The following is a 19,378-nucleotide window of genomic DNA, read 5'->3' on the forward strand; positions in this document are numbered from 1 at the left end:
CATTACAGAACAATAAACACAGAGTACCAATGCTTTAGAAACTCCGGGCAGACATATGGAGTAAATACGGAGCAGAAGAGTAGGTATGGAGACAGGAGGGGAGAGGGGCCCTGCTCATGCGAGCTTACATCCTAAGGGGAGGACATTATATAGACATTAGGTGCACTTGAAGATAGTTGGTGAGGGATATGCTAGAAATTGCCACCCGTTTTCTTATTTGAAGTCCGAACCACAGATGTATGGGTTCTTGTAGAGGGCATTTTCTCATTCCTTTACCCCTTTCAAGAAAAGATCAAAATATATTGACTGAATCGCTGTTTAATGCTGACCACACAATATCAAATTGCATTCGATATCACGTAATACAAGATACCAAAGCATGTGGGGCCCTAAAAATGACAGTGATACCCAATAATGTTCATGGCAGTGTGTGGCACTTTAGTAAATGTCATAGGAAGATGACCATGCCTGTGACCTTCTGACTGCACTAACAAGCCCGGGGGGTTGCCAGAAGCGATGTACCTAAGTGGGTGACCAAATTACAGACTGATCCTGCCAGCCTGGCAGTCGGGTGGCCAAAATTACTCACTTTATTATCTTGATGCTTTAAGATAGATAATAGGGTTATAATATATTTGCCTGTAAGAAATGCTTCACTTATTACCATATTGTGATATATTCAAATATTTTCTCATGATCAATGTACTCTCTAAACTTCAGCCACATTAAAACATCCTACAATGACTCACTATATGTTTTACAGGAGAGAACATAGAAATTTGGATGCAAACAGCAAATACAACACTGTATTGCCCACGCCGAGATAGATCATCATGATGGCTCTCCGTGAGTAAAAAGTAAGACTGTCAACCTGGAGGCAAATACTCTCTTCTGTACTACATTATCTATATCTATATATCTATCCTGACGCAATGGCTAGCATGGCACATTGTTTATCTTAAGGCGCTAAAATAATACGGAGCTCGAGGCTGGTTACACATGGCCTGTCCTGAAGGATCAGTCTGCAGGGCCTGCTGATGCCGTAGAAAGATGGTCCCACACACAGGGCCATTCTGGTCATCTTCCGACCCCATTTACTAACATGAAGGGCAAATTGGTAACCTGAAGTGGCCCTAGAAAAATCTCTAAAAGTGGACTCACGTGGATGGGACCAAATCAACTTTAGGTGGCGCAAACAAAAAGAAGGCGTGGTCATCACACCAATAAGCCCTAGCTACAAGGGTGGTGAGCGAGGCCAGTGCTGGAGATAGGGATAACAGGACAGGTACTGCGGTGGTATAAATAATGCCGCAATACTTGTTAATTAGGATTCCCCATGCCAAGGTAATATCTCCGTGCCAGGGTTTACCATCGGCAACAATGCGTAACCCTTTGAAGCAAGAATAAGTCCTATTGATTTATGAATTAACTGGCCCCTTAGTGCAAAATCCTCAACGAGGAATCCCTGACTAGTGCACTAATGGGGCTTTGAGCATGATGACCCATAATGTAACTAAAGTTACTACTGAGTCACCCTCACAAATAGGGGGGTGCAGAGGCACAAGCACAGAGATGTAAATGGCCATGCGCTTCCTCTCTAAGCGAATAGATGTGCCTGACACAACCTACATAGTTGCAAGCCCAAATCACTGAATTTGGGAACAGCCCAGGCCGCCACTGCTCCCATACAGTCCAATGACATCATGGAAGAGCCATCAGCCTACCAGAAAGTGTCCGGGTAAGGTCTATGGCCAAGCCATTACTGGCAGCATGCCAGATACTGTCCCAATCATTTTAATTATTAGGCATCTCTATTGTTTTAAGGCTTCACACAAAGCAATATCAGGCCATTTACATTTAGCCCATATTTATTAGCAGTGAATATATCATATAACAGCCAGCATTATACATGGATTCACTTATAAATAGTTAATATGATACTTGAAAATTATTTCTGACCTTTTGTTGAAAGAGATAAAGCGTTGACCACATGTTCTCAACAAGAATCCATACATTTGTGGCTCTGACTTCAAATAAAAAGTTCTTCATGAGTTCTCTTTAAGTGCACCCATTTAGCATATTAAAACATTTAATCCAGTTAGTGCTTTTTTTTTCCCAGAAAGCTATAAAAACAGTTCACTATCAACTGAAAAAGTTGAGTAAGCCTGGTGCTGGCTTCATTGTGCTTTCTTTAAAATTTACAAGTTTAAACACATGTTTTATAGTTTCAACCAAAAAAAACTGATCTGTAAAGAGAAGGAAATACCAATAACATGTGTCACCTCATTGTATTGTATTGTAAAGGATTACCGGAATTGTGTGAAGGTCTATCTTTCACCCAGGCTATGAAATGCTCATTACTAATTGTATATCACCCATCTGTGGCCATAGAAATGATATGCAAGAGAAGTATTTAAACACATAGCTGGCCTATTTTCAATTGTATATATAAGGTATATATAGATAAATATACATATATATATATATATATATATATATATATATATATATATATATACACACACACACACACACACACGCGTGTGTGTTAGGGTATATTCATACATGCCTGCTATCATTTCCAATTGGAAAATTGGGTAATGCCAGAGTGCCCAAACTACACCCATTTTTTTCAAAATCATGCCCATTTTCTGGTGGGCCATCCCCATATTATCCCTTAAAAATCAAGACTGCTGGCGCATATGTGCATACAACCTTTTCATGAAAGCATGTTACACCTCTCAACTTGCTGCTTCTTTGGTGGATAAACAAACAGTCACTCTCTTATCAGAGATATTTAGAACTCTGTTAAGGTCACCTATTAATCTAAATGCAGGCACATCTGTGTGCAAATATTGAGATGACATAATGCGCCTGTCTGTGCACGTTTACTTCCTGTGCGCTCATGCACAGCAATAGACTGTACTAAGGGTGTTTCAGGCATGGCTGGATCATCATTTGCTTTTTGCGTATTGCTGTATAAAAATGCAATTCCAGTATGGCCTGTTCTCCCATCTCATATTCAAATGAGTTTAAAGGGATGTGATAGAGCAAAACCGTAGGCTGCCCTAAGCTTTCACATTATATATTATAAAGTCATTTTTTCTGGCAGGTTCTTTAGGTGTTAGAAAGCTGGTTTTACATAAAGGAAAGTTGTTGCTGTCCATTTAGTTTCCATGGGTCATTTGCCAACTGCGGATGTCCAGGAAATTATTTTGTGGGGAAAGGCTCCTCTTAATCAGCCATACAGGCCTGCGTTCCCCTAGATTTGTGCGACCATATGCAGGACTGAGGCCTGAAATGGGAATGCCCTTGGTGACAACAGTAAAAAGCTCACATCAATGCCTTGCCTGCGATCACCATTGGACCACTCTCTAAAACACTTTCTATATTGGACCTGTCTTTAATTCATGTGTCACATTTGTATAATGTAATTCATTAATTACATTGTAAATTGTGCATCTAGAAATGAGAGTTCCCATATGAAGGGCGCCTGGATGGTTTGTAACCTCTGATGATGTGTAACAGTCCAGGCATTTTGTTGGGGAGGTAAAGCTCTGGTAACACCCTCATAAACATGCAGTATCCAGCCCTAAAGTTCATGTAAGTATTTTGTTCCACAGCACAAATAATAATTTTTGGGCCAAGTGCGGCCGAGTCGCCCAGATCCTTCATCATCAAAGCAATATTATCCATCCCCATATTCGCCACCATTTATATGCACTAATCCATTCATATTCCCTATCAGGGGCGTCAATCAAATACAGACGCACAAGGCCAGTTGTATTAACATTCCGCCTCGTAAATAACACTTTCAGTTTGTGTTATGTGGAGTTGTGTAATACTGGAAAGTAGCATTTCTGAATTAATGATCAAAGCAACTTTGTGGTTAAGGTAATGTTAATTTCATGAATAAGACACTGGAATCCAAGTAGAGGCTTTTACACAGCCCATTCTGCCTCCATATTAGTACATTGATGGGGTCACTAGGGCTGTCTTGTACTAACTATTAGTGGGAACCTGTGCTAGAAAGCTTCTATATGGATGCATGAGTACCAGAGGAAAGAAGGGATCTAAAGCTGGCAGCTGGATCCTGATTGGATGAATGCCATGGACATCCATTCCGTGGGGCTGCTGTCATTTCTACCTATGGTGAGGTCCTCTTGAGGGACTCCACCAATAAACTAGTATGGGTTGAAGAGAGGAGCTGCACAACCCCCACCCTGACCCCCTTAAATGGTAGAAAGCATCTCTGAAAAAAGAAACAGTAGTAATATTGTTGTCGTACCCTTCCTGTATCATAGTACCATCATTTTAGTAGGAAAAACCGAAGCTTCCTGTAGAGGACATTTATTCGCTCTAAGAAGACAAGTTCCAGCATACAGGAGGTACAAAGTATGTGTGTTACTGCTAGATGGGAAAGTCTGCCTACATCTGTTCAGAAACAACGGCCTATGAATGAGTCGCACAAGATGGAATGCTTGCTAACAACTCATGAATTTGTCCTAATTGTTTCCAGATTCTAGATCCTGTCGCTTCCTCTGTGAAACATCTAATTTCTTCCTTGTAACAGCCCCATGTATTGTAAGAAGTTGGTTTAATGTTGTTTTATGTGTGTGTTCCTGTAAAATGTGTATTTAACGCTCCATTTAAATCCCTTACCCCCGCAAAAAAATAAAATAATACTTATGTTCTTGTGTCTCTTCTGGTAACAGGATGAATTACGAAAACGTATTTAGCAGGAAATAACACCATGTCATTCAGAGAAAACAGGACATGTTTTTATTTCAGATGAAAGAGATTCAAGTGTGTTAACTCGTTCCTGAAGGCGACTCTGTTCATTGGCGCTATATGTTTTTTTTTGCAGGAAAATGAAAACACAACAGACCCACATGTTTGTGTTTTATGTAAATATTTATACTTTTCCTTGTTCTAAATGGAGTGAATATTTTCTAATGCTTTCCATCTGAAGGTGCACAATTATCCCAGAACATATTGGATGTTTGTGTTCTTGATTTGTTGAGTGTTTTTATATTAGAAAGTAAGATGTCAGTATTGTAGCGGTTATACCAGAGCATTGAATGCTGATTGCTGCCTTTCACAGCCATAGGCCTAGGAGACGATTGAGGGAGATCTGGTTGCTTGTGAGCTGGAGAAGGCAGCACGTGATTGAGGACTGTGGCTGACAGCCAATCACATGCAGCCATCTCTGGCACTGACCAATTACTCGTGACTAGCACTGACCGATACCCTCTCTTGCAAACGTCTCCTGGCTGATCATTTTCAATATTGGCATTGGTATTTAACACAAAGATCTGTTAGATCCTTGGCACTATGCGTATTATTTCACAATGCTGTTAATACTTATTGGAAGTTCAATAATCTATCTGGGTTAGCAATATTATACATTTGCATCTTTCAACCATGTGCTGTATTAATGTTCGTTAATTTATTTACTTTATTTTATAGTCACCCAACTGATTGGATAATCTCGGCAGTATCCACCAACTGGGATTTCCTTTCAGGTGCTGACAAAGAAATGTGAAGAGAATGCAAGGTACAATACCACGTTCAAGTTGGGGAGTTTATCATTACACAGTCACTTACTATCCTCATAGATTCCATCTTATTAATGTATGTATAAGTGGGCTGGTATACGCCGGTATGCCGTACTGCCACCTCTCCTACTGTTGAGATATATATATATATATATATATATATATATATATATATATATATTGAAGATATTGAATATTTAACCGAATTGCCCTATTATAAGCCGGTCTGGATGTAATTTGTTTGTTCCCCATGGCTACGCTTTCTGTGCTGCCCCATATTCTATTCCCATCGCTCCACTGCCATAACTCTCCATGGTTCCTTACCACATCCTTTTCCTCTAAAATAAATAAATGGAAATAATGCAGACTAGCGATGAGTAAAATGTTTTAAATTGCTCTGCAAAATATTAATTCATTGAAGTCCTACCCCTACCATACTACGCAGCAGAATGAACTGGCCATTGGTGTCCCAGCTCTACTCTTAGGCTATAGAGTGCACAGATCACAACATTTACAAATACAGTGCTGAATGGTGAAGCAGAAGTACAACTCGAACACTGTAGCACCACAACGTTGCAGCTCTTGCCTATTGCACCAGGACACCTGGTTAGCACTACATTTCCTCGCTCATCTCTAATTCCAAACTATTTCAGCCCATGTTTATAATATGCATATCATTAATTATAAATGTACACAATAAAAAATAAAACAATGATGCGCAAGGTGAGCAGAGTATCGGTGCAGATTTCCACAAATCTAGGCTGGATAATAGCCCTTGGCTCTATTTTGCACATTTATCCCCTAGAAAGTCAACAAAGGTGGGCTTAGCCTATAAAAGAGATTTATTAACAATAAGCGGTACTTTTATTTAGGGATAAAATCCTATTTGTTTTTATTATTCTATTCTTTTTATTATTCTACACCCTTAAAACCTAAATTACTGGTGATTTGCCCACTGCTTTTAAAAGATCAGCGATGTATGTATTACATATTTATTTAAGTGCATAAAATGATAGAAAAACACAACACAACAATATACAAATCACCATAGGACTATTATGCCCCTTTATTACCCTGGTGACGCACTGTACAGTCTCCGATGTGTAGTATGGAGAAAGGGAAAGTGGCTTTAACACATATGGAAACGTAGGGACTACAGGACAAACATCATACTGTTCATTATGATATCAGTTTACACTTGCGGGTGCACCAGAAAGAAAGCAATTCCATCAGGCTAATTGCCTAAAAGTAAAAGAAAGAACTTCCTATGTTATTCTATTAGAAGCCTTTTTCCCCCTGTAATCACAAATAAGGATTGTGGCTCCCCAGGGAGGGCTGCATTCTAATTTACAATTGAACCACAGATCAGGACAATCAATCTTGGGTAACTTTTTTACAGGGTAATTGCAGCAACATGACAGGAGAACAGTCATTGCCAGGCATGGACTGGAGTAGGGGACACGCACCAACCTCTGTAGAGTGCTGGAATGTACAGGAGACACAATGTGACTATGAATATGCAATGAGAGCTTATTAGCGGCTCACTCTTGTAACTGTGATGAATGACATTATCTTCAGCCTGGTACATTCTAAACATGAATTCTATAATGACCCATTTTTCATGGGTTGTCAGCGGAGGTTGTGATGGTGTACGAACTATAAGTAGCGCAGTGGTTTCCTCACACTCCAAATTAAGTAAAGATGCATTGATAATGGAACATACACTGATAGGAGGCGCTCATATTCTAGGGGAAATGTGGGGGCATGGTGAAACAAAAGTGCTTGTCTCTAACACAGGTGCATATCATTAGGGCTCCAGTTCATTTGGGCTTCAGTCATATGGACTTAAGATAATTTGTCTACCAACATTTACTGGCCGATTTAATAACAATAGGAGATAAGGTTTTCTATCACAATTTATAGTAGCAATAGAAAACCTCCTATTGCCATAATGAACCATTAAAACCTCACCGAGGCAATTGAGTGATACTCAGCTGTCTTGGCGCCTCTCTCGGGGAGCGAAAAAAGTTAACTTACCCCTTGTCATGCCAATCTACAGGGATATGCGCATATATGAACTGGTTAGCCTGATCACGCATGTACAGTGGAACTAATGACTGGAGTTGGGCTTTCAGTTCCACTTGCTGAAAAATATATATAGATTTAAAAAAAAAAAAAATATATATATATTTTCTTTTGATTCCCTTTTGTAAACAATGCTTTATTTAAATAATAAAGCATTTCTATTATTGCTGCATATGTGTAGTTAAGCAGAGAGGAATTTTAAGTTATTTTAAGTTAAACGTAACTTGCACTTGCGGCTCCCTACACCTGGAGAGGTGGATCGGGGGCTGTCAGCGCATATCACTTATGATAGGGGCATGCACATACAAGCGTAGCACGCCTCCGGGAGATAGACAATCTCTTTGGAGTATACCGCACCTCCAGATACGCCTCTTAAGACGCATATCTGTTGCGGGCTGCGGCTCTCTTAGGCCTGGTGTAAAGATAAGTGATAATGTTGATAATAATAATCAGCAGCACATATTTTTAGCGGTTGTTAAATTAAATAAATAAAAATAAAAAAATAAACGGCACCAGTGTTATAGATCGGGAGGATTACTGCTAATGTGGGGGAACAAAGAGCATGAGGTTCACCTACAAAAGTGGCATCCAGTAGCAGGTTATGCCAGGCTAGGCTGGTCACACTATAACAGGGAGACCTGCAGCATGTTGTTCTCAAGTCATAACGTGATGCCAGCCTCAGCCTGGTCAGGGTGGAATTTCCCAGAGGAATGAAACCTGCAAAGACTATGTAGCCCACCCGAATAACAGTTGTGATCCTATGTCTACCGCATCAGCCGTAACCAGCCCAAGCTACAGCGCTGCTGCTGGTCACCTGTTTAAAGGGGGGCATGCTTTATTTATTTATTTATTATTTTTAAGGGACAGTCATTATCATCTTTAATCTGATAATTATTATTATTATTATCATTTATTTATATAGCACCACTAATTCCGCAGCGCTGTACAGAGAACTCACTCACATCAGTCCCTGCCCCATTGGGGCTTACAGTCTAAATTCCCTAACATACATACACACACAGACTAGGGTCAATTTGATAGCAGCCAATTAACCTACCAGTATGTTTTTGGAGTGTGGGAGGAAACCGGAGCACCCGGAGGAAGCCCACACAAACACGGGGAGAACATGCAAACTCCTCACAGATAAGGCCATGGGTGGGAATTGAACTCATGACCGAAGTGCTGTAAGGCAGAAGTGCTAACCACTTAGCCACTGTGCTGCCCAGTGTTGCCCGTGCTGATAATTACTGACGTATCTGTACTCCAGCCATATCCAGATTCATTAAGTGCATACATTGTACCTTGCGTTGCAGGTACCTTAATACACTCAAAATAAACACATTTTTAGGCCACAATTTTTGCGGCAGTAAGTATACGGTTACCTTTGGTCTGCAGCTTATTATTATTAGTAAAAAGACATGACATGGGCCACAAAGTGGAAAATAAAGACTCTGCTTTATGTCTTTGCTATATTTGTATTTTTTGGGCTTGCTCTATTTGCAATATGCAGCCAGTTATTTGTGTAATTATTTTTATACGGTGCAGAAGTTCCCTGACGAGCAGCTGGTTATAATCTTACGATGACTTTGATATATTCATTTGTACATGCACTTCTGTAACTTTCACTAAGTACATTACTTAATTGTTCTGGCTTCCTTTTGTGTTTTTGAGTCATATCTTTATATCATCTGGCACAGATGTGTATTATCATTGGGACACAACAAAATTTGTTCTTGCAGTGCTATGTTGCAACCAACATAGCTGCTTAATAATATAAATACACAGCGTAAATACAAAATAGAAAATCAGAAAGCTAAAGCAATACATTTTGTTAAAGTTACACAATCGCCTGTACAAACCAATAAACATCATCTAAGAGAGTAATCCCCTTTTGATAGTTGATGGTTGATGGAGGCTTACACACAATTTCAGGCCAATTTTGAAATCACTACTTTTGTGTAAAGGGGTTTTCATTTCTCAACGTTAACTCTAAAGGAGATGGATGCCCTAGGCTGATTGGCCGAGATTGATTGAGGGACTTGGCAGCAGAAAGGTGTTCCTGGCCAGAGCCTGCGTGCCGGGGTAGGATATGAGCAGGTCACATGACATTCACATCCAATCCTGGATCTCTGTCTTCAGCTAAGTAAAGCTGGGTACACACTACAGGGTTTTTGTCCAATAATCAGATCAACCAGCCGACATACGACCGCTCGTTCGAAAGTCGGGTCAGTGTGTTTAGTGACATGATGGTTAAAAGTCTGCCCAAATAGATGATTATCGCCTCATTTGGTTGGTCGTACCGTTTAATTTTTTCCGATCAATCACCTAACGATCATGTAGTGTGTGTGCACTCATGCTGACGATCTCCATAGAGTTTACAGAGTCGGGCTCTTTTCAGCCGATGTTAGCACTGAATGTCCCAGTGAATAAATGTTGAGAGTGCTGTAGAAGGAATAATTAATTTGTTTGTTCTGAGACAGAATATTTCGTTTCAGAGTCACAGAAGCTAACGAAATTCGTTAAGACATGTGGATAGCTATAACAAGGCGGTTTTAATCAGTGTAACAATGTGACAGTAGTGAATGAATGAATATTGTGCTGTCATTCTCCAGACTAGAGGACCAGACAAAGGACCAGATGAAGAGCACAGATCTGAAGGTAAATTGTGTCAGTGTGTATGTATGATTCGTCAGACCGATCGGACCTTCAGTCGTAGGTATAATTGTTTGAGATAGCACGTCGGTCGGAACAATTCTTCAGTGTGTACCTAGCTTAAGCTCTGCTACTGCCTAGTCCCCTGACAAGGCGTGGTTCTTCAGTACATAGAAAAGAAAGATGGAATGGAGGACTGCAAAAGACCTAAAAAAAAGGAAAAATATTTCAGCACCAAAAGTTACGACCCAAGAACCTTCTAATCTTGTTATGTTGCCAAAAAGTGGTGATAGTTGTTGTTGACAGGCCCCATACAGAACGCTGTGCTTCACAGACTGGGTCTTTCTCTTCAGGGGTGTCATCTGATTGGGAGGAAAGGGGGACACCCATTATAAATGTAAGGAGAGTCAAGGGAAGTATATATTAAAGTCAGAGCCGTAACTTAAAATGTTAGCACCTGGGGTGAGAAGGAAACTTGCCTCCCCCCTAGCCTTCAATTTTAACCAAATTAACCTAAAATATTCATAAAGTGCGTCCCCCTTCAGCATGGCGCCCTGGGCGGTCACTCCTCTCGCAGAGCTCTAGTTACGGCCCTGTCGAAAGTCAAAAATTTCATATCAGACTGAAAATAGAACTGAAAAGTAGAAGGAGGAAGAGGAAAGGTATAAAAGAGCGATGGAGAAAAGACAAATGCATGAATATTATAGAACGGGATAACGAGAAAAGATATTTTATTGTTTGATTAGATGATTTGTGTGCCTGCTGAAGTACAATACATTCGCCTCAGGTCTTCGAAAAGCAATTTACACTATCCATGTGATTCCCTGTGTCAGGGTGCCATAGGGATTTGAGGTTTTTAAAATTACTGCTCTCTCTTTATTTGTTAGATCAGAATTACTTTTCTCACAAAGTGGCCCGAACTGAGAAATCTCGGTTACTTGGAGGTGAAAATAAAGCTGGCAACCATATATATTAAATGTTTTGTATTGTGGAGAAAAGTGGACCTTCTCTACTTTTAAAGCAAAGATTTGGCCTGCAACTGTAAGACTTTCTACCACTTTATGTTGCAAATGCTACAAATACAATTTACATATAATGAGAACCCCAAAAACTATTACAACTAGCAACAATAATGTAATCATTTTATTTAATGATGGGCTTCATAAAATTCCATAGGAGATGTTCTATGCATTAAATATTCTCCAAAATATATTGCAATGAGAGCTATTTTTCAACCTGATAGTAAATGGCTCACCTGTTCAAAAACACACTCCCCAATCTCTGTTCCTCACATACCACTGCTTAGAAGTCATGATTGACACCTATAGAGATATACTATGAGCACACTGCACTGCGTATACTACTACATTGATTACAATATATGCACTGCACTGTCTGTACTACATGTATGGACATATTGGCGAGAGGCACCTAAAAATAGACCTCATAGATCGTTTTGGCAAAGACCATTATACACAGTATGCACTCAGAATGCAACATGGAACATGAGCACAGTGAACACAATTTTCATGCATCCATTGTCAGTCCCTCATTCGTACTCAAGGTGAGTTTATACAATACTAACAAGCTACCCGATTTTTTTGTACTGGTTTAACAAAGAAATCAATTTCATTGTTTACAGTTGATTCCTCTTTTCCAATATATTTTTACATATGATATCATAAACAATGATATATGTTCTTCTGGTAGGGTTCAGAATGTGAAGATTCTTGTTGTTATTGGCTCATGAGTAGGCAACGGGCGATTGTCCATGTGAGAAGAACAGATTCCTCAAGTCAATCCCGGCCATTTTGAAGGACTGCATTGTTGATGATGACAAAACATAGCTTGATGGGGAAGGAACTGACTTGAAAGCAGTAGTCACTAAGCATGAGAGGTATGTGTGGTATGAAGACACACTGCCCCTTGGCACAACCTGTTTTGGGCACTGTGCCGTTTCCGATATTGAGTAGTATTTTTACAAAGTCTTTGAAGTAGGGCTGGCCAACCTGTGGCTCTCCAGGTGTTGTGAAACTACAAGTCCCAGCATGCTTTGCCAGTAGATAGCTGGCAGGGGATGTTGGAACTTGAAGTTTCACAACACCTAGAGAGTCACATGGTTGGCCAGGCCTGCTCTGGATGATCTCATAGATTGTAAGCTTGCAGGCAGGGCCCTCGTACCTCCTCTCTGTCTGGATGTATTACCCAGTATTGTTTTATTACTGTGTTCGTTTCCAAATGTAAAGCGCTATGGAATTTGCTGGCGCTATATAAATGATGAAGATGATGATGATAATAGTTCTCCATTCAAGTGCACTCTTATGTATACCGTTTCAACCTTTAAGATTTAATCTTCTCACTTTTCTCCACACAGCAGTATATTTGATGGGTTCTTGTCTCCCATGAAGAGTACACATGCATATGTACACTTATTTATCTTCAGCATGTGTAGTGTTAAAAAGTTCATCCTATCTGCCCAGCATGAATTCAGCATACCTGAATTTAAAGGACCTCTATAAAGTAAAATACTGCTTTCTAACTTAAAGAGTTCCTCATCTATGCACAACTACATGATAAACAAATGGCTATCATTGCCTCCTCACAGCGCGGGAGCCATGGGTTCAATTCTGACCAGGGCCCTATTTGTATGTTCTCCCTGTGTGTGCGTGGGTTTCCTCCCAGTGCTCCAATTTACTTCCACAGTCTAAAAACATATTGGTGGGTTAATTGGCTTGTGGAAAAATGAACCTTTGTGTTTTAGGGAATTTAGACTTAGGTTGGGTACACACTACAGTGTTTTCAGTCGATTTTAAGGCAAATTACCCTGTAATCAAGAGTTTGGTCCCATATTGCACTAGTGTGTACGCTCGGATCCTTCCAAAGCACATTATATCGCTTGATTTGATTTTCAAACTGGACTAAAATTCTTGTACATCGATGGAGCGACGTTGTTCCAATCCTGCAGTGTGTATTCACTTATGATCAGGATCTCCATAGAGTTCACAGAGTCACTATCTTTTCAGCTGATGGTTATGACAGTTGAAGAGCACAGATCTGAATTAAATCTTGTAAAACGTGTTTAGTGTGTACACATGAATCGGCACGCTGATCAGGAGTTTTATTTCTTTTATTAGTCGTTGGTAAAATCGTTACTGATATCGCATCGGGAGAAATTTTCTGTAGTGTCTCCAATTGAGCAATATTCTCTGGAAAGCACTGCATAATATGGTGGTGTTATACAAACAAGTGATAATGATAATCTGTAAAAGATAGTAGAGACCTGATTTAGCGTTGCACATACGTGAATTTACATGACACACTGCAAGCACACAGCTGGCATCCTTATTAAGAGTTGCATGGTTCTCGCACTGGTGGTCCCTTGCTCTTGGTGGGGGGTGGATCAGGGTTGTTAGAGAGCAAGTCCAGTATGGTAAAGGTAAGCAAATACACATTTACTTTATCCTATTGAGGCAAATGTTATTTATTAGTTACACAGATAGAGAAGCACCACCAAGTCCCTACCCAAATTTTCCAGTGAGGCACGGCAATGCACTGGTTTTGATGTACCAATTCTAATCACGTTGCCACCATGCCACCTGTATTCATTTCTACTATAATCATCATCAGCTATTTATATAGCGCCACTAAATCAGCAGCACTGTACAGAGAACTCACTCACATCAGTCCCTGCCCCATTGGAGCTTACAGTCTAAATTCCCTAATATACACACACACACACACACACACACACACACACACACACACACACACACACACACACACACACACACACACACACACAGAGACAGACAGACAGACAGAGAGATAGAGACTAGGGTCAATTTTGATAGCAGCCAATTAACCTACTAGTATGTTTTTGGAGAGTGGGAGGAAACCAGAATACCCGGATGAAACCCACGCAAACACGGGGAGAACATACAAACCTTTCTATATACCAGCATAAAGTGAGGCATATTCTGGGCAGCGATAACTATTCATGAGTATTAATGTAAGGGTGAACATCCCAGGTGCTGGCAGGAGCAGGCTCACCCTGGTCCTCTGAGACTCTCTGTGACATCACCAAGCTGCCAGTTTTCAGTACATCTGAATGATCACATGAGATTACAGTCACATAAACTTCTGTCCACACCAACAGATAATTAAAAGTATGCCTAAGGCATTTATGAAGCAAAGGGATGGTGAATTATAGCTGAATTTTCTAAACAATGGTTTGTGTGTTAATAAATAACTGTACACTGCAATTAAGCTTTTCTCAGGTGCAATTAATGGTAGATTTTTTTTTAGAAATGAATGACAGATACACTTTTGTGTTACTAGCAGAAATAAACATGTCGAGGCTTCGGGGATTTTAGAACTGAATATATTTCAGATATGCCTATGTTTTTAGAAAGAAACATATGTTTTATGTATACCAAACTTACTACTTTGTGGATTAAAAAAAGTAAATTGTTGTACAACAGAGAGTTATCCAATTAAAGATAGCAAAAATGTTTACTAACCAGCTTACATAAAATGTGAATTATTCTAAATCCCATATTGTTTTGAAAATATTTATTTGTGAAACCAATAATTCGCAATGAGATTGAATTTGACTTGTTGATGTATCTTAAATTTGTTCACGTTACAACTGGCTGGTTTTATCTGGTTTGACTGCTGTGGTATCGGTGCCACGAATTATAAACCTCGGACATGTATTCGCGTATCGAAGTTAGCATTTACGGTTCGCAGCTGCCATTGCAGTTTGTGTTTTTGCGATTCTTAAAGACCTTAAAATAAGCTGTAAAATGTTGCTGGTTCGAGATGAAATGGCTACATTTTATAGTATATTTAACAGTTTTCTTTTCATTGGAACAGCGAATATTACTGTCTTTGCATTTGAAGCTGTCATGGTAAACTAGTAAAAATACTATACATTGAAGCTATCAAGGTCCATCAAATCCAACCAAGCTCAAACCTGTTTATCTGGCTCAAATTGCAAGAGTTTTGAGAATTTATTGTGAATTTTCGAACTTTAGATGCTCTTTGATTAACTGGTTCAAGAGCCACTTTGAAACAAATTCAAGCACCTTTATTCCTGACAATTTTGACACAAATTTAACAAACTGTAATAAGCCTCACAAACTGTATTATACTGCTTAATTATCACACACACCGTTTAAAATTCCAACTACACCATAATTAACTCTTGCACTGTGAATAATAGCCAGGACTGGTACTGGCCCTGTCCGGAGTTGGTGCATACGACGTAAAGCCTCTTTGGCACTCTATGGTACATGCGTGGAAGTGACTTCACTGTGCATGTACCGTTCTCCCATGTCCCCATGCTTGTTCCTATACCTGCTCTGTTATCCACAGAGCAGGGAACCAGGACTTGAGGTGGAACGTTGCCCGCGCCAGAATTTAGTTTTTTGGTGCAGTTATAGCACCCCAGCAAGCATGGCGCCCATCTGTCATGCTTATGGTGTTCCACCGGCCCTGAGAATGGCATCCACCATATAATTACCTAAGACACTGCACACTGTAGATAAACCTACCCAGTGAATATTTACTTAGCACACTGTAGATAACTCAACACACTATTCAGTTATTCCACACATATAGATAACTCCACCCACTATATAACTGTAGTATAGATAACATCACCCACTGTATAATTGCTTCAGGCAATGTGGATAACTCTACCCACTATATATTTATCTCAGGCAGTGTAACTAACTCAACACACCAATTATTTTTTCCACACACTGGATATAACTCCACCCACCATATAATTACCACACCCACAGTAGATCACTCCACCCACCATATAATTACCTCACATGGTGTAGATAACTTCGATTATCATATAACTTACTTCAATTATGGTAGAAAGCCTCCCCCCTCTAATTAAACTCACCCAATGTTGACAACTCCACCCATTCTGTACTAGTATGTATTAAAACTAATATAGCGCGTTTTATTTATTTTATGAAGTTGTAACTCAGAAACTTTGGACTGAGAAACGACTTCACCTTGTATTGATCCGTTCAGTATACTTCCTCTGTGTCCACAGCGTTCTGGTTAAGATTTAATCATGTGGCTTGGAAAATATTAATAGGATTTACAGATTAGGAAAATAATTCTAGTATATTTTTCTCCATTTTTTTTATCATGAGGAATCCTGACCAGGTGTGGCAAGTCAGCCGGATCTGTATACAAAAGAATCTAATTACACCCAGTGCCGGGATTGTATATTTGGATGTGCCGCTTGCAGCTCTACCTTCTGCACTTCACTAACTTTCTTTTCCTGGTGCCTCTAATGACATTTTCAGTCATTAATGAGTTAATAAAAATTTCAAAGTCATCTGGGTTTAGATAAGTGGAAAGAAAGAGGAGCATTGTGCCTGTAATGACAGGCTGCCTGCTGCCCTTGGGATGTCATGGGTCAGACATGTTAAGAATGTGTGCACCCAATCATCTGCTGATCTTTATCAGCAGGCCCTCAAGCACAATCCAAGCCAGGCCAGTATGGGAACTCCAATGAATAAACAATGCCTTCTTGGATTGTTGCCGGCTGTGTGATATAGTGAATGGTTTATACATTCTAAAACATGATGACATTAGCAATCAATATACCAATTACTGGACAAGTTATTGGGCTAGGAATGCACATGTCTTGATCCTAAACGCACTTTGAACACAGTACCTGCCAACGCAGCCTTTGTTATTGAACCCTTGAACTTCTTGAGACACGGGGCATCCCAGTACATATAAATGTTATTGAAGACAACTGTGATGAACATGCATATAATCTTCATCAGATCTGGACATGTGTGCAGCATGTTGTGACAGCCAGCCTTATGATAGAGGGGTTAAAGGAGCAAACCTTACTAAGCATTCAGTGATATCTAGGTAAAACATATCATTTGCAGTCAGGGCCATCTTAACAACATTATGGGCCCCCAGGCAAAGCAGTGCACTGGGGCCCCTAGATATAGAGATAGATATAGATATATAGATGTATACAGATACAGATATAGATATATAGAGATAGAGATAGATAGATGTACTTGATCAGTGACCCTTGAAGGTTTTTTTTGCAGGTTTTTTTCTTTTGCAGGATTATTTATTCTCATTAAGAGCCGTGCCTATGGGGCCCCCTTGCCCGTGGGGCCCCCGGGCAGCTGCCCATCGTGCCCAATGGAAAAGATGGCCCTGTTTGCAATATACCTGTTGCTTACACAGAGTAGAAGCAACTATTTTGTGGGATAAATCAGTATTCTGCCGACCGATTAACTAGGAAAAAGTGACACCAAGGAGGCACGTGGCACAAAGTGCCTCACTGATTTCACGAGCTCCTAGTGAATTGATAGGCTGCTGTCTTGTGATATTTGGTTCAGTACATAAAATAGCTGCCTACACTACAGATAGTTGAAGGTACACATTGAACAATATATATCTGAATCTTTTTAATTTTGCTCTAATATTGAAATATGTATCAGTTATAAATATTTTCATCTTAACATTCATGCTTTGTTCCAATGTTACTGGGTCAGTCAGACAGAATTGTGGATAATGTGAGTATGTGAAAGGCCTTTTTTTGAATTTTAACCTGGATGGTCGGGGGAAAGGTGCAAGGACTAAGAAAGTGGGCAAGCAGCGGATGGGTTATTGGTGAGGTGAATAAACCTTGCCAAGGTAATTACAGTCATCGGAGGGGAAGGACAATTAATATAGAGTTGCAATAATCAATGTGTGACCGAATTACAGAGGAAATCAATATCATGGTGGTATGGTGTTTAAGCAAAGAATATTTTGGAAACGTTGAGTGGAACAAAATGGCAACATGTTCTAGTTACTTGCATATAAACATTGAAGGAGAAGTCCTTAGAAATAAATGTTGACAGTCTAACACAACGCATTTCACCCAGTACTAATTACTTCACTCTGGATCGTCCTTCTCGTATTCCTGTTGCAGTAATCTGTGCTGATTTAATGAACTGATGTGTAAAAAGATCTTTCTTACATTGTGTGCTTTTGTGTATAGAAGACAAATGCACATTTGGTTTTGGGACAAGGCCCTGGGTCTTTTAAGTCTCTAAGGGGCCGATTCAATTTGGCCGCGTTATTCTAGGAATAGCGTGGCCTGCGCACTATTACCGTTGCTATGGCAAAGTGGGCAGTATTGCTGTTAGTATGGTAATTTTAACGCTGATTTTTGCTTGCATCTCTCGGGGGCACGAGCAAAAATCTGGGTTAAAGTTACCATATTAATGGAAATACAATTAGTGCCGCGTTGTTCCTACATAAACGTGGCCAATTCGAATCGGCCCCTAAGAATGCCGCAAATGAACAGGTAAATGAATGCATGGTGTAAATTAAATCGTCAAACTTTGTAAAGGTTCCCACCTGTCATTTTTTTTTTTTAAATTCTCTTTTTTTATTGAAAAAAATTAAACAGCTTTTACAAATATATCTGTTTTGCATTGAACGATGCATTAAAGATATTCATAAATATTGCATATAAAGATACAATTACACGTACAAGATGCGACAGTACACCAATATAGAAAACAAAGTACCATTTAGTATACCATAATACATCATGTAGGGATGGGGGAAAGACCGAGAGGGATAAAGACAGGGAAGGAAGGATAGATCAGAGGGGAGAGAGAGGGGAGTAGGGGGGGGGGGGGAGGTTCACTTATTCCACTGAGAATATAGTGGTGAATCCTTGAATTCGAGCCACTCGAACCATATATAGTAATACTCACTATATTTGTCCCTTGATGAATAGAGTATGTCGTCCATCATGCTATAGGATTCTAAACGGGTAAACCACTCTCTGATGGTAGGGATATTCTGTGATCTCCAATGAACCGGGATCACGGTCTTTGCCGCGTTGCTTTTGGTTTTTAGTTGTTGATTTTTTGTATTTAGAGATGGTCAATTTATTATGATTCAATAACCAGTATTTGGGGCAATTAGGTGGTTCAACGCCCGTTATTTCTTTAGTAATTGAAAGGACTGCATCCCAAAAAGCTCTAAGAGCTATGCACTCCCACCATATATGCAACGGAGTA

At 39.8% G+C, this 19,378-nt stretch overlaps 1 long non-coding RNA gene across 1 annotated transcript in view; it reads left to right on the forward strand.

Annotated features, from left to right (window-relative positions):
- The first annotated feature begins 767 nt into the window (after positions 1–767).
- Positions 768–19,378, forward strand: part of LOC142151746 (uncharacterized) — a 34,006-nt gene continuing 15,395 nt past the window's right edge. Inside the window, exon 1 of the long non-coding RNA XR_012691239.1 lies at positions 768–5,557. This is a non-coding gene — a long non-coding RNA (uncharacterized LOC142151746). The remainder of the gene's footprint in view (positions 5,558–19,378) is intronic.

The sequence above is a fragment of the Mixophyes fleayi genome, chromosome 4, assembly GCF_038048845.1.
Source record: "Mixophyes fleayi isolate aMixFle1 chromosome 4, aMixFle1.hap1, whole genome shotgun sequence".
Taxonomy (NCBI): domain Eukaryota; kingdom Metazoa; phylum Chordata; class Amphibia; order Anura; family Limnodynastidae; genus Mixophyes; species Mixophyes fleayi.